The sequence below is a fragment of the Leptodactylus fuscus genome, chromosome 1 (genome assembly GCF_031893055.1).
Source record: "Leptodactylus fuscus isolate aLepFus1 chromosome 1, aLepFus1.hap2, whole genome shotgun sequence".
Taxonomy (NCBI): Eukaryota; Metazoa; Chordata; class Amphibia; order Anura; family Leptodactylidae; genus Leptodactylus; species Leptodactylus fuscus.
The window spans coordinates 11,739,347-11,751,728 of NC_134265.1; the positions used below are offsets into that span (position 1 = coordinate 11,739,347).

Here is a 12,382-nt window from a genome sequence, read left to right on the forward strand (position 1 = left end):
TTCCCTGCTACACCTGGGGCCTGGCATTTTTACACCTGTGATAATGGCTGGAACCTGGTAGCGGCTCTGGAGCTTGCCAGCCTCCAACACGTTCCATGTTTGGCCCACGTCTAACCTAGTGGTGCAAAGTTTTTTGAAAACATACCCAAATGTACCGAAGCTACTGTTGAAAATGCGGCGCTTGTGCGCCCACTTTTGCAAGTGTACAGTAGTCGCTGCTAGCCTAAAAACACTCTAGCAAGGACTACATCTGTCCAAACACAGGCTGTTGTCCGTCATTCACACACGCTGAAACCCTACAATACCATATCTTGAGCAGGGTGTGTGAGCTGCACAGACCTTTGATGGAGTTCCATCTACAAAACCCAAGGGTTCCTCAAAGTCAGCTCCCAAAGTTTCTGCACCATGAGTTTCCAGGGGTGGCAGAGTTATGGCTAGGGGCAGAGGCATGGATAGGGATGATGTCTAGGGGCAAAAGCAGTGTGGATGTGGAGGCAAGCTAAGCAGGGAAAAAGGTGGCTAGAGGCAAAGGGATGTCCAGAGGCAGAAGACAGCTGCATGACAGAAGCTAGACCTGAGCCAGCAAGGCCCAAGATTCCCTCTTTTCTAGCTTCCTTAGAAAAATTCCCCCATCGAGGCCACGTTCCTCGCTGGGGGAGATAATTTCTAAATGTATAGGTCGAGGACAAACTGAGTGTGGTTTACACACTTTGCAATGCGACTCCCCATCTCCCAGGCCTTTCATTCCAGGCTAAAGTACAGCACAACCCACCCACATGCCCAAGGCTTCAACGGCCTCATCTCAAAAATTCTGGCCCAGGAGATGTTGGGGTCCCAGCTTGTGGACACTCTGCCCTTTTTGGGCCTGCTGGCTACTGCGCCACCTCACTGTGCCGTCCACACCAGCACTTTTCCCCAAACATGAGGCGGTCCCTAAGTTCAGCGCTTTGCCCAAAAGATCCACGTGACCAGCTACGAATGGACAAGTGCATGCGGACAGGGACGCTACCTTTCAATCTTGGCACAGTGGTTGAATGTACTTGAGGCATGGACCGGGTCGCAAAATGTGGTGGACGGACTTGTCTCCCCACACAACATTCCTGGGAGGAGGGCTGAAACACCACCCTCCTCCTCCGCTGTTAGATTGACCCCAGCTACGAGCTGGAAACGCTGCAACACTGGTGTGGGGAGACGTCAGCAGGCTGGGCTGAAGCTCATAAGCTTGGGAGACGGACAGCACACTGCCTCTGAGGTCAGGGATGCCATCCTGGATGAGATGGCAATTTGTTTATCCCCGCTGCCCCTGGGGCCAGTCTTTTTTGTCTTGTTGGAGGGCTCTGGAGCTTGCCAGCCTCCAACACGTTCCATGCCTGGCCCACGTGTTCAATGTAGTGGTGCAATGATTTTTAAAAACATACCCCAAATTAGCTGAGCTAAGGGTGAAAGTGCGGCACTTGGACACCCACTTTCCCAAGTCTACAGTACCTGGAGCTAGCCGCAATACACTCCAGCAAGGCCTACATCTGCCTGAAGCACCTACTGTTGTGCGAGGTCACCACACGCTCTAACCCTAGATACCGTATGTTCAGCAGGGTGTGTGAGCAGCAGAGACCTTTGATGGAGTTCCATCTACAAAACCCAAGGGTTCCTCAAAGTTAGCTCCCTCACTTTCTGCACCATGAGTTTCCATGGGTGGCAGACTTATGGCTAGAGGCACAGGCATGGATAGGGGTGATGTGTAGGGGCAAAAGCAGTGTGGATGTGGAGGCAAGCTAAGCAGCAAAAACTGGGGGTACAAGCAGCCGGTGACATCATCACTGACAAGCACAGCTGTCTGTCAGCTGACAGGCTGACTTTCACCAAAATGAACAGACAATGGATAGACTCATCATATACATGTCAGTTACATGACAAATTTAGTGCAATTTGCAAGTCCAAGATGGGTTGGAGATCTGCGGAGAGGAATCTCACCACCTCTTGCGGGTGCCATCATTTGGAAGGCAAGCCCTGGGCTCAGTGGGTGAGAGCAAGCGCAGGATAATCGTCGTTTGGCCTGGCGGCCACTGCCTCTTCCATTGTTGACAGGGCTGGTGCTGCAGTCCAGACCAGGAGCCAGGACACCTCCACATCTGCCTCTGACACTTTGGGGAGTTCACCCTCATCCTCACCTTTTCCTGCCATTTCTCCTTTTGCCCGCGCCATCATGCGCCTCTTCCCAGCAACTCCCCATCTCCCAAGCCTTTCATTTCATGCTAAAGTACAGCGCAACCCACCCACATGCCCAAGGCTTCAACGGCCTCATCTCAAGAAATCTGGCCCAGGAGATGTTGGAATCCCGGCTGGGGGACACTCTGCCCTTTTTGGGCAGAGTGTCTACTGCGCCACCGCACTGTGCCGTCCACACCAGCACTTTCCCCCAAACATGAGGCGGTCCCTAAATTCAGCGCTTAGCCCTAAAGTTCCACGTGACCAGTTACGAATGGACAAGGGCATGCGGACAGGGACGCTACCTTTCAATTTTGGCAGAGTGGTTGAATGTAGTTGAGGCGTGGACCGGGTCGCAAAATGTGGTGGCCTGACTTGTCTCCCCACACAACATTCCTGGGAGGAGGGCTGAAACACCACCCTCCTCCGCTGTTAAATTGACCCCAGCTACGAGCTGGAAACGCTGCAACACTGGTGTGGGGAGACGTCAGCGGGCCGTGCTGAAGCTCATCAGCTTGGGGGCCAGACAGCACACTGCCTACAAAGTGAGTCATGCCATCCTCGATGAGACGGCAATGTGGTTTTTGCCACTGCACCTGGGCCCAGGCATGTTGTCATGTGTGATAATGGCCGTAACCTGGGATCGGCTCTGTAGCTTGGCAGCCTGCAACATATTCCATGCCTGGGCCACGTTTTTAACTCATTGCTGCTAATCATTTTAAAAAGGTACCCCAATGTTCCTGAGCTACTGGTGAAAGTGTGGCGCTTGTGCGGATAGTTTTTAAAATCTATAGCTGCCGCTGCTAGCCTCTATGCACTCCTACAACGCTTGTACCTGCTGGAACAACGGCTGTTGTGCGACGTCTCCACACTGCTGGCACTAAACATATCATGTGTTGAGCAGAGTGTGTGAGCAGCACAGACCTTTGATGTAGTTCCAACTCCAAAACCCTCGGGTTCGTCAAAGTCAAATCCCTCAGTTGCTCAACCATGAGTGGCCATGGGTGGCAGACTTATGTGAAATCCCATCCCATCCATTGCACTGGACACGAAACATTAGCATGCGCTCAGCACAACTTCGGATATGGCAGCTGCGTTAAGCAGGGTGCAGGGTACAACACAGACCAGGCCCGAGCACCAGGAACAGGTGTTAGAAATACTGCAGCAACCGCCATTTCCTTCCAATTTTGGGGTTTTGGACCCGCCACCGACTTGTCTGGACCTAAGTGGGGATCATGAGACACAGTTGCCATCAGGGCAAGCTGTGGTCATGTGCGGTTTGCAGTAAGGGGGCAGTGCGCAATTGGAAGAGGAGTTGGTGGATGACGAGGCCACCGACCCCACATGGACAGGGGTGATGTCTAGCGGCTAAAGCAGTGTAGATGTAGAGGGAAGCTAAAATCAACAAAAAACCTGGGTAGAAGCAAACGCATAAACTGGGGTGATGTTTAGGGGCTAAAGCAGTGTAGATGTGGAGGGAAGCTAATTCAACAAAAAAAAACAGGGTAGAAGCAAAGGCATAAACTGGGGTGATGTTTAGGGGCTAAAGCAGTGTAGATGTGGAGGGAAGCTAAGCAGCAAAAACAGTGGGTAGAAGCAAAGGCATGCAAAACTCTACCCTGTTGGAAGACTTATTCCTAGGTCTGGAACACATTAATGGCCCCCCTGGACAAATTACTGCCACTCAGGGGCCTAGTGTCACCAGGAGGGACAAGTATAGGCGCATGTTGTGGGAATACCTGGCCGACACCAGCTCTGTCCTCTCCGATCCCTCTGTGCTCTACAGCCTACACTTATTTTCTCATCTTTTTTTCTGCACTGCACATCTCTTGCCTGCTTCCTTTGGGATCTTAGAAATGGTGGTCCACTTCCAAAGATGGTAATTTCACTAGACAGTGTAACGGGAGTAGCTGAGGGATCGCTGTCTTAACCACTTTTTGGCACAAAATTAACTTCCAAAGCCAAATATGTTGCAAGTATATGATGCAAGGACACCTACACACCTATCTCTGACACATTGGGGAGTTCACCCTCATGCGCCCTTTTGGCCTGCACCATCATGCGCCTCTTCCCAGCCACTCCACATTTCCCAAGCTTTTCATTGCAGGCAGAAGTACAACACAACCCACCCCCATGCCCAAGCCTGTAACAGCCTCATCGATAAACTGCTGGCCCTGGAGATGTTGGTGTTTGTTTATGCTTCTGGAGACCCAGGCCTTCCGTCAGCAGATGGCAGCTGGGGCACCTCCCTATGCTGGGCCTAGCCGTTACTACTTTTCTTGGTGTGCTGTCTCTGCCTTGCACCTGCATGTGTCCCATAACATCAGTCGGGCCCAGAGCTCTGCGCTTTGCTGCAAGGTCCACTTGACCACCGACACATGGACAAGCGCCTGTGGTCAGGGATGCTGCAGTGCTTATCTTTAATGACAGGCAGGGTGAATGTGGTGGAGTCTGGTCCCCGGGTGCAAACTGGGGTGGCCTATCTCCTCTCCCAGGCCAAAATTCATGGCAGGAGTAGACTGAAACCCTACGACGCTGCAACCTCCACCCCAGCTACTAGCGGCAAACACTGTAACACTGGCATGGGGAGATGTCAGCAGGCCATGCTGAAACTGATCAGCTTGGGGGACAGACAGCACAGTGCCTCCAAGGTCAGGGATGCCATCCTGGCTGAGATGGCAATGTTTTTTTCCCTGCTACACCTGGGGCCTGGCATTTTTGCGCCTGTGATAATGGCTGGAACCTGGTAGCAGATCTGGAGCTTGCCAGACTCAAACACGGTCCACGCATGGCCCACGTTTTCCAACTTGTTGGTGCCATGTTTCTTTGAAACCTACACCATTGTGCCTGATATACAGGTCAAAGTGGGGCCATTTTCGTAAGTGAGAACTAGCCTCTGCTAGGCAGAAAACATTCACAGCACACTCCTCTCATCTTCGCACCGTTGGCTGGCGGAGGAAGACGAGGGGGTTGAAGTGGCATCTGATGTCCCTGTCCCACACGAGGCTAGAGGGTGCACTTCAGTGCATCCCATTGCTTCACCACAAATGGTGTGAAGGGGAGTGGAAAATGGAGGAAATGGAGAGTGACCCTTACAGTTGGGGCCAGCAAAGGCATGCCAAGTAACACACTGGCACACATGGCTGACTTCATCTTGGGTTGCTTTTCAACACATATTTCACATCATGAAGAACAAATAATACTGGATTTTTACAAGCCTCGAACCCCGGTCTAGGTCTAATGTCTGTTCCTTTCTTATATTAGGGGAGAGGGAAAAAAAATTACTTCAGTGATACGTTTAGCGTACATAGACTGACTATTAATGTGTATCCCACTTAGTGTTGTTAGGGTTACACACCGTCACAACCTGGCTAACCTGGTTAATAAAGTCAACATAACTTTACGGTATCCAAAAAGACAGCTGGTACCGACAGAGAGCAAGACAAATGTCAACCAAAGCTGTGAGCTCTGAACACCCACAGTGACTTTGGCGTCATCATCATTATAAGGGATAAATAACTTGGCAGTGCCTAAAACCCAAAAAGCTTATACAACTATATTTACATTAAGATACACAAATGACACTTTTCAGTAGCATGTCATGAGACAAGCTGATAAGATCTTCCTTTGTGCAGTGCAATTTGAAAGTTGAACGCTGCCTTTATTTTAATTCTGGAGAAGGTGCAGACATTAGATTTAGAACATGTTGTCTTCATTGTCCAAATCCTCTATATAGGTAACGTGTTTTTCGGGCCGAGCTGTCTGGGAACGAGCTGGTGCAGCACTGACAACCTGGGTGAATATGGCAAGAGCCTGAGATGTAGGGTGAATGAATCCCAAAATTATTTGGGGAATTTCCACTCAGAAACTGGCACTATATACCAGTAGCAAAAATTATGGGTTCACGTAACCCCAATATATTCTTTGAATTACCAGTCAGAAACTGGCACTATATAGCAGTAGCAAGAAATGAGGGTATTTGTAACCCCAATATATTCTTTGAATTCCCAGTCAGACAATGGCACTATATACCAGTAGCAAAAATTGTGGGTGCACATAACCCCAATATATTCTTTGAATTCCCAGTCAGAAACTGGCACTATATGGCAGTAGCAAGAAATGAGGGTATTTGTAACCCCAATATATTCTTTGAATTCCCAGTCAGACAATGGCACTATACACCAGTAGCAAAAATTGTGGGTGCACGTAACCCCAATATATTCTTTGAATTCCCAGTGAGACAATGGCACTATATACCAGTAGCAAAAATTGTGGGTGCACGTAACCCCAATATATTCTTTGAATTACCAGTCAGAAACTGGCACTATATAGCAGTAGCAAAAATTGTGCGTGCACATAACCCCAATATATTCTTTGAATTCCCAGTCAGACAATGGCACTATATACCAGTAGCAAAAATTGTGGGTGCACATAACCCCAATATATTCTTTGAATTCCCAGTCAGACAATGGCACTATATACCAGTAGCAAAAATTGTGGGTGCACATAACCCCAATATATTCTTTGAATTCCCAGTCAGACAATGGCACTATATACCAGTAGCAAAAATTGTGGGTGCACGTAACCCCAATATATTCTTTGAATTCCCAGTGAGACAATGGCACTATATACCAGTAGCAAAAATTGTGGGTGCACGTAACCCCAATATATTCTTTGAATTACCAGTCAGAAACTGGCACTATATAGCAGTAGCAAAAATTGTGGGTGCACATAACCCCAATATATTCTTTGAATTCCCAGTCAGACAATGGCACTATATACCAGTAGCAAAAATTGTGGGTGCACGTAACCCCAATATATTCTTTGAATTCCCAGTCAGAAACTGGCACTATATGGCAGTAGCAAGAAATGAGGGTATTTGTAACCCCAATATATTCTTTGAATTCCCAGTCAGACAATGGCACTATATACCAGTAGCAAAAATTGTGGGTGCACGTAACCCCAATATATTCTTTGAATTCCCAGTGAGACAATGGCACTATATACCAGTAGCAAAAATTGTGGGTGCACATAACCCCAATATATTCTTTGAATTCCCAGTCAGACAATGGCACTATATACCAGTAGCAAAAATTGTGGGTGCACGTAACCCCAATATATTCTTTGAATTACCAGTCAGAAACTGGCACTATATAGCAGTAGCAAAAATTGTGGGTGCACATAACCCCAATATATTCTTTGAATTCCCAGTCAGACAATGGCACTATATACCAGTAGCAAAAATTGTGGGTGCACGAAACCCCAATATATTCTTTGAATTACCAGTCAGAAACTGGCACTATATAGCAGTAGCAAAAATTGTGGGTGCACATAACCCCAATATATTCTTATATTCTTTGAATTCCGAGTCAGACAATGGCACTATATACCAGTAGCAAAAATTGTGGGTGCACGTAACCCCAATATATTCTTTGAATTACCAGTCAGAAACTGGCACTATATAGCAGTAGCAAAAATTGTGGGTGCACATAACCCAATATATTCTTTGAATTCCCAGTCAGACAATGGCACTATATACCAGTAGCAAAAATTGTGGGTGCACATAACCCAATATATTCTTTGAATTCCCAGTGAGACAATGGCACTATATACCAGTAGCAAAAATTGTGGGTGCACGTAACCCCAATATATTCTTTGAATTCCCAGTCAGACAATGGCACTATATACCAGTAGCAAAAATTGTGGGTGCACGTAACCCCAATATATTCTTTGAATTACCAGTCAGAAACTGGCACTATATAGCAGTAGCAAAAATTGTGGGTGCACATAACCCCAATATATTCTTTGAATTCCCAGTCAGACAATGGCACTATATACCAGTAGCAAAAATTGTGGGTGCACGTAACCCCAATATATTCTTTGAATTACCAGTCAGAAACTGGCACTATATAGCAGTAGCAAAAATTGTGGGTGCACATAACCCCAATATATTCTTTGAATTCCCAGTCAGACAATGGCACTATATACCAGTAGCAAAAATTGTGGGTGCACATAACCCCAATATATTCTTTGAATTCCCAGTCAGACAATGGCACTATATACCAGTAGCAAAAATTGTGGGTGCACATAACCCCAATATATTCTTTGAATTCCCAGTCAGACAATGGCACTATATACCAGTAGCAAAAATTGTGGGTGCACGTAACCCCAATATATTCTTTGAATTCCCAGTGAGACAATGGCACTATATACCAGTAGCAAAAATTGTGGGTGCACGTAACCCCAATATATTCTTTGAATTACCAGTCAGAAACTGGCACTATATAGCAGTAGCAAAAATTGTGGGTGCACATAACCCCAATATATTCTTTGAATTCCCAGTCAGACAATGGCACTATATACCAGTAGCAAAAATTGTGGGTGCACGTAACCCCAATATATTCTTTGAATTCCCAGTCAGAAACTGGCACTATATGGCAGTAGCAAGAAATGAGGGTATTTGTAACCCCAATATATTCTTTGAATTCCCAGTCAGACAATGGCACTATATACCAGTAGCAAAAATTGTGGGTGCACGTAACCCCAATATATTCTTTGAATTCCCAGTGAGACAATGGCACTATATACCAGTAGCAAAAATTGTGGGTGCACATAACCCCAATATATTCTTTGAATTCCCAGTCAGACAATGGCACTATATACCAGTAGCAAAAATTGTGGGTGCACGTAACCCCAATATATTCTTTGAATTACCAGTCAGAAACTGGCACTATATAGCAGTAGCAAAAATTGTGGGTGCACATAACCCCAATATATTCTTTGAATTCCCAGTCAGACAATGGCACTATATACCAGTAGCAAAAATTGTGGGTGCACGTAACCCCAATATATTCTTTGAATTACCAGTCAGAAACTGGCACTATATAGCAGTAGCAAAAATTGTGGGTGCACATAACCCCAATATATTCTTATATTCTTTGAATTCCGAGTCAGACAATGGCACTATATACCAGTAGCAAAAATTGTGGGTGCACGTAACCCCAATATATTCTTTGAATTACCAGTCAGAAACTGGCACTATATAGCAGTAGCAAAAATTGTGGGTGCACATAACCCAATATATTCTTTGAATTCCCAGTCAGACAATGGCACTATATACCAGTAGCAAAAATTGTGGGTGCACATAACCCAATATATTCTTTGAATTCCCAGTGAGACAATGGCACTATATACCAGTAGCAAAAATTGTGGGTGCACGTAACCCCAATATATTCTTTGAATTCCCAGTCAGACAATGGCACTATATACCAGTAGCAAAAATTGTGGGTGCACGTAACCCCAATATATTCTTTGAATTACCAGTCAGAAACTGGCACTATATAGCAGTAGCAAAAATTGTGGGTGCACATAACCCCAATATATTCTTTGAATTCCCAGTCAGACAATGGCACTATATACCAGTTGCAAAAATTGTGGGTGCACGTAACCCCAATATATTCTTTGAATTCCCAGTCAGAAACTGGCACTATATGGCAGTAGCAAGAAATGAGGGTATTTGTAACCCCAATATATTCTTTGAATTCCCAGTGAGACAATGGCACTATATACCAGTAGCAAAAATTGTGGGTGCACATAACCCCAATATATTCTTTGAATTCCCAGTCAGACAATGGCACTATATACCAGTAGCAAAAATTGTGGGTGCACGAAACCCCAATATATTCTTTGAATTACCAGTCAGACAATGGCACTATATACCAGTAGCAAAAATTGTGGGTGCACATAACCCAATATATTCTTTGAATTCCCAGTGAGACAATGGCACTATATACCAGTAGCAAAAATTGTGGGTGCACGTAACCCCAATATATTCTTTGAATTCCCAGTGAGACAATGGCACTATATAGCAGTAGCAAAAATTGTGGGTGCAAATAACCCCAATATATTCTTTGAATTCCCAGTCAGACAATGGCACTATATACCAGTAGCAAAAATTGTGGGTGCACATAACCCCAATATATTCTTTGAATTCCCAGTGAGACAATGGCACTATATACCAGTAGCAAAAATTGTGGGTGCACATAACCCCAATATATTCTTTGAATTCCCAGTCAGACAATGGCACTATATACCAGTAGCAAAAATTGTGGGTGTATATAGCCCCAATTCTATTGCTAGGGGACTTGCAGGGTATTTCTGAGGTGAAGGTGGGGGGGCACACCGTTGGAACGGGGATTTGGGGTGTATATATGGGGTATACGGGAATACACTGTCAGTGTGTTCCATTCAGGATCTTGGGAAAGCTGGGTTGCGGCGATTGAGCCCGTCAGTGCCACGTTACACTGACAAGCTTCTCCCTGGAATTGAAGTTATATGTAAGCCCAATATATTCTTTGAATTCCCAGTGAGACAATGGCACTATATGGCAGTAGCAAAAATAGTGGGTGTATATAGCCCCAATCCTATTGCTAGGGGACTTGCAGGGTATTTCTGGGGTGAAGGTGGGGGGGCACACCGTTGGAACGGGTATCGGGGGTATATATCGGGTATACGGGAATACACTGACAGTGTATTCCATTCAGGATCCTGGGAAAGCTGGGTTGCGGCGATTGAGCCCGTCAGTGCCACGTTACACTGACAAGCTTCTCCCTGGAATTTAGCTCTTACAAGAGCTGTTGTGGTTGTCTTCTCCTTCCTATCCTAGCCTGTCCCTGCCTACCCAGAATCTAAGCCCTAGCTAACTGGACGGAAACCTCCGTCCCCGGTGAATTGCAAGCTCAGAATGACGCGAACCTGGGCGTCGCTGTTCTTTTAAATTAGAGGTCACATGTTTTCGGCAGCCAATGGGTTTTGCCTACTTTTTTCAACGTCACCGGTGTCGTAGTTCCTGTCCCACCTACCCTGCGCTGTTATTGGAGCAAAAAAGGCGCCAGGGAAGGTGGGAGGGGAATCGAGTAATGGCGCACTTTACCACGCGGTGTTCGATTCGATTCGAACATGCCGAACAGCCTAATATCCGATCGAACATGAGTTCGATAGAACACTGTTCGCTCATCTCTAGTTACAGTCCTATGAAAAAGTTTGGGCACCCCTATTAATCTTAATCATTTTTAGTTCTAAATATTTTGGTATTTGCAGCAGCCATTTCAGTTTGATATATCTAATAACTGATGGACACAGTAATATTTCAGGGTTGAAATGAGGTTTATTGTACTAACAGAAAATGTGCAATATGCATTAAACCAAAATTTGACCGGTGCAAAAGTATGGGCACCTCAACAGAAAAGTGACATTAATATTTAGTAGATCCTCCTTTTGCAAAGATAACAGCCTCTAGTCGCTTCCTGTAGCTTTTAATCAGTTCCTGGATCCTGGATAAAGGTATTTTGGACAAACAATTCAAGTTCAGTTAAGTTTGATGGTCGCTAAGCATGGACAGCCCGCTTCCAATCATCCCACAGATGTTCAATGATATTCAGGTCTGGGGACTGGGATGGCCATTCCAGAACATTGTAATTGTTCCTCTGCATGAATGCCTGAGGATTTGGAGCGGTGTTTTGGATCATTGTCTTGCTGAAATATCCATCCCCGGCGTAACTTCAACTTCGTCACTGATTCTTGAACATTATTCTCAAGAATCTGCTGATACTGAGTGGAATCCATGTGACCCTCAACTTTAACAAGATTCCCGGTGCCGGCATTGGCCACACAGCCCGAAAGCATGATGGAACCTCCACCAAATTTTACAGTGGGTAGCATGTGTTTTTCTTGGAATGCTGTTTCTTTTTGGACGCCATGCATAACGCCTTTTTTTATAACCAAACAACTCAATTTTTGTTTCCAAAATGAAGCTGCCTTGTCCAAATGTGCTTTTTCATACCTCAGGCAACTCTATTTGTGGCGTATGTGCAGAAACGGCTTCTTTCTCATCACTCTCCCATACAGCTTCTATTTGTGCAAAGTGCGCTGTATAGTTGACCGATGCACAGTGACACCATCTGCAGCAAGATGATGCTGCAGCTCTTTGGAGGTGGTCTGTGGATTGTCCTTGACTGTTCTCACCATTCTTCTTCTCTGTCTTTCTGATATTTTTCTTGGCCTGCCACTTCTGGGCTTAACAAGAACTGTCCCTGTGGTCTTCCATTTCCTTACTATGTTCCTCACAGTGGAAACTGACAGGTTAAATCTCTGAGACAACTTTTTGTATCCTTCCCCT

The 12,382-nt window shown here is 45.8% G+C and overlaps 1 protein-coding gene and 1 pseudogene across 1 annotated transcript in view; one reads left to right on the forward strand and one right to left on the reverse strand.

The window, feature by feature from the left end:
* LOC142189686 (uncharacterized) overlaps nt 1-12,382 on the forward strand; it is a 292,843-nt gene that overhangs the window by 238,630 nt on the left and 41,831 nt on the right. The window lies entirely within an intron of this gene.
* LOC142189633 (uncharacterized) overlaps nt 1-12,382 on the reverse strand; it is a 637,493-nt pseudogene that overhangs the window by 102,630 nt on the left and 522,481 nt on the right.